The 4,412-nt window shown below is 39.7% G+C and overlaps 1 non-coding gene across 1 annotated transcript; it reads left to right on the top strand.

Annotated features, from left to right (window-relative positions):
* The first annotated feature begins 3,689 nt into the window (after positions 1–3,689).
* On the top strand, positions 3,690–3,796 carry LOC131223432 (small nucleolar RNA R71). Its single transcript, XR_009160452.1, has one exon. It is a non-coding gene; the product is annotated as a small nucleolar RNA R71 (small nucleolar RNA).
* The last annotated feature ends 616 nt before the right edge of the window (positions 3,797–4,412 follow it).

Genomic DNA, 4,412 nt, shown 5'->3' with positions numbered 1-4,412 from the left:
CACTTATGGAAGTTATATATAACATAACAGTGATTTTGGCACCACAAATTTGACAACAGACATGGATATAAACTATAGCACTTACAAGTTTGTCCATTCCTCCGACTGAAATTTGGACGATTTCTCCAACTAGGATTGTATGTATTTGAGTGGGTCCACTGAAAGGTCTTTGGTAATTTGTAACGCCCTGAAATTCAGGGGTCGAGCATAACTCAGCTCCCGAGTTCCAAAACATCACTTATGCAACATATGTAATGATGGATGTATGTTGTCTGTATGAGTGCATAAAACATGGAATAGATTAAGCCAAACTACAACATAATTCAGGGATAAGTGAAAGTCACAAGCGGAAGACTTAAAGAAGTATAGATATCAGTATATGTCCCTAAGATATGTATACTCTGCCAAGTTATGATTACATTCATGTGTGTCTCAAAATGCAAGTATCAAATGAAATAAACCATTACAAAATAAACCCTGTATCCCCATAGATCAGGACACTGCTCACATGAACCCGCCTGAGAACTGCATAAAAGAAAACGCGTCCTCATCATCCTCATACTCCTGCTCTGCCTCGGGGGTCGCGTCATCATCTGCATCTAAGACAGAGTCTAGTTGGTGTTAAAACACCATCCCAGAATGTGGGAGTGAGTGATCAACTCAGTGGAACTATACAGTAAAAGTTAACATGATATCAAATCAATCAAGCAGTAATGATAAGGCAATACAATCAAACACATCCTAAGTACTCTTGTTAATGCAAGGATGTATGAAGAAATAATGCATGCTCTCGCCTGCACTCCCTCAGCATCTTCATCTTACGGTACGCATGACAAACTCCCGCAGTGCCAACAATGCTAACGCACATGCAATGCGGTGCATAAACATGATTACCAAGTTATTATTAGTCCTTTTTATACAGCAGGATTGGGAAGCTAAGGTACCTTCCTCATATCAATTCTCAAACAGTGATCCATTCTAGGGTCATCAGTCCTAGACAATCTCATACGATCATATGGTTCTAGGTCGCTGCAAAGGGCTCGTCACCAATCAATGCATGCCTATCATACCTTAGTTACTACGTTAAGGCTCGTTGCCTTAATGCAGTATCAAGGTATGGTCGAGGTCATTACAAAGGGCTCGTCACCAATCAATGTAGGCCGACAGCATGAATATAGTGTCCCATACCACCATAATCGGCTCATGAGTCTGGTGTGCTCACTGGTCACTACGGGGAGGCTTGTCACCCCAGCATAGGCCGACAGCTCGGCCACGATGTCTCATACCAACATGCCCGGCTCATGAGTCTTAGCGGATTGCATCGGTAAGTTTGGTACCCTAGATTCAAACAATAGCGTCCATACATGGTGTACATCTACTGGGACAATCGGGTTACTTGACGAGCTCGACTAGCAAGAGCGCACATTGAGTTGAACGACATAGAGTGCGCAAACACTCCGTGTGGTCAAACCACTGCCGACAACCCTAATATGACTCGGGTTCGTCAAACACGTCCTACGTGGCGAAAACAACCTCAGCCACGAACTCAAGGTTTGTTACCGATTTCCTGGACTATTTCATAGTCCCAAACACATTCAATTATAACAGATATTCATATTAACAATTTAGAACAGTAATGGAACAACAATTCTAATCATACAATATGTGAGCATTTGGTGAATATCAACTTAACATGAATTTACACATAAGAAATGCTTAAATTTAACCAACAAAGAATGTAAATTGTATGTAGGAAATCATACACACCAATAGGATAGTTGAGAATCTCTTCTCAACATTCGTAAACAGGATAATATATTACACACTTGATCATTCAGACATTTCTACAAACAATTAGACTAGATATTCCAACATACATGACATATGTTGGTGATAACACACATTTGGACAATTCCTTTTGCCAAGGAGTTGACACACATACAACTAGCACAAGTACACGACAATTAATCATGGCAAACACATGTTCGCATTTCATACATTTACGATACCTTCTACATATACATAGAATACACAAATCTCAATATAGCTCATATATATCAGGAACACAATATAAACGTTGCATTTGGCATGTGAAATTGCACCCACAACAATAATAAACCATTAACCGACATTGAAAGCCTTGAAAACCATAACCTATACGAATATAATCCACACCTTAAACTAGAAAATGCGCACAGATCTGATTCAGACGATAAGTCTTCGTCAACGGCGACTAGATAACCTAAGGCATGAATAGAAATAAGCTACATCAACACTTAGACTATTCTAAGCTCTAAAACAGACTAGGGTTTGATTGACTTACCCAAGAATGAACTTAGAATCATCAGAATAATGATTCAAAAGTGATGGTTTAGGGATGCAGAGTAACAAGGAAGAATCTCAAGATGATTCACCAACTTCTCTCTCACTTTCTCTCTCTTTTCCTCTCTCTCTCTCTCTTAGCTAGGGTAAGAAAATGCGTATGGAATTGAGAGTGAGAGTTTTAAGGTCTTTATATATGCCTAACATTGATGAAAATAGCCCCCGGGCCAAGGTATACTTAGGTTATAACCAAATCGGGTCTCTTTCGATCCAACGGAGCGCTTTCGGTGGTCCTTTTTCCATGTGCGGTCGAACTTAAGCTCACTGACCATGGATCTAGGTCAGGCTGAGTTTTTGTACCGATCAGCTTTACAGATCAGCCGTGGTGGACCAATCTCAATTCAACGGTCACGGAAACTCGATCAGGTCCACAAGCACTATGACATGCCTGGGCCATCTTCCCTGATCCGAGGGTGAAATTGAGTCAGAATCCAACGGTTAGAAAGCTTAGAATCGGCGCGCAAGCGACACGACTCAGATTTCACAAATTCATATTTAATTTCTCAGCTTTCTCACACTCTTCACTCCGGACTCAAGCAAATCGACCCAGGACATCATCTGGACTTGATTTTTGAGGTGATGGTCAAGCCCAACGAGGTGATCATAATTGTCTAAGATCATCGCTATCGGACTTTCGACATGCAGTCTAGGTCCGATACAAAGTTTCCAAGTACTCCCGAGAGCATTTGGATTTAGCGTTGAATCCCAAATTTCAGGGTAATATAATGCTAACGATTCTACAGGTTTTGAGTCCTGCAGATCAAATTTAAAGTGATTGATGCTAATTTCACAAGCAATCAAGTTTAGCGCTAAATAACCCACATTAAACTTCTAAGAAATTTGAGGTAGTACTTGGGTCTTTGCATGAAATTTTTCGGATCATTACATAATTATTCATGGCATTAGATTGCTCATTTAGTACATCTTGAAAGGTAGGAATTGTTGGACAATTTTCAGTTGTATGAATGTTGCAACCACAAATACCGCAAACGGTTTCCTTAACCTTATCTTTCTTAAGTTCCATGGCCTCAAGTTTTCTTGTGAGATTACCCACTTTAGCATTTATATCATCATCCTCTTTCAGAACATATATTCTACCCCTCTCCTTTGATTGAGTAGGCTTAGATGTGGTGCTAGATTTTGGGGAGATGTCCCATGATTGTGTGTTTTCAGCTAGCTTGTCAAAATAATCCCCCACATCATCGACCTCTTTATACATGAATTCTCCATTGCACATTGTCTTGACCATTTGACACATAGAAAATGTCAGCCCATCGTAGAAAAAACTTGTTATGCGCCACATTTCAAAACCGTGTTATGGGCATGAACTGACGAGATCCTTGAACCACTCCCAACATTGGAAGAATGTTTCATCTACCTTTTGGGTGAAGTTCATGATCGATTTTATAAGGGTGTTCATTTATGATATGGGAAGAATTTCTTTTATGAACTCCCTTGTCATGTCATTCCATCTACCAATAGATCATGGACGTAGTGAGTGCAGCCATGTCTTAGATTTCTCTTTCAAAGAGAAGGGAAAGAGTTTCAGCCTGACTGTGTCCTTGGACACGTTGGGAAAATATAAAGTGGTTATAATCTCATCAAACTCTTTCAATTGTAAGTATGGATTTTCATATTCAAGTTCATGGAATTTTGAAAGGAGTTGGATCACTCCTGGTGTAACGCCCTGAAATTCGGGGGTCGAGCATAACTCAGCTCCCGAGTTCCAAAACATTACTTATGCAACATATTTAATGATGGATGTATGTTGACTGTATTAGTGCATAAAACATGGAATAGATTAAGCCAAAACACAGATATGATTCAGTGATAAGTGAATAAAGCAAGCGGAAGGCTTATAGAAAAGTATGTGTACAAGTGTAAATCCCTGAAATACATATACAAGCCAGATCGTATGAAAGTGTTATCTAACAAAATTATAAGTATCAAGTTATATCATTTAAATTCTCAAAAATAATCCCAAAGATCCCGCGCATCAGACCGAGGCTCGCTAGAACCCGTCTGAAAAC

This window comes from Magnolia sinica, chromosome 1 (assembly GCF_029962835.1).
Source record: "Magnolia sinica isolate HGM2019 chromosome 1, MsV1, whole genome shotgun sequence".
Taxonomy (NCBI): Eukaryota; Viridiplantae; Streptophyta; class Magnoliopsida; order Magnoliales; family Magnoliaceae; genus Magnolia; species Magnolia sinica.
The sequence above is the reverse complement of the archived record's forward strand: the minus strand, read 5'-3'. Positions and strand labels throughout refer to the sequence as shown.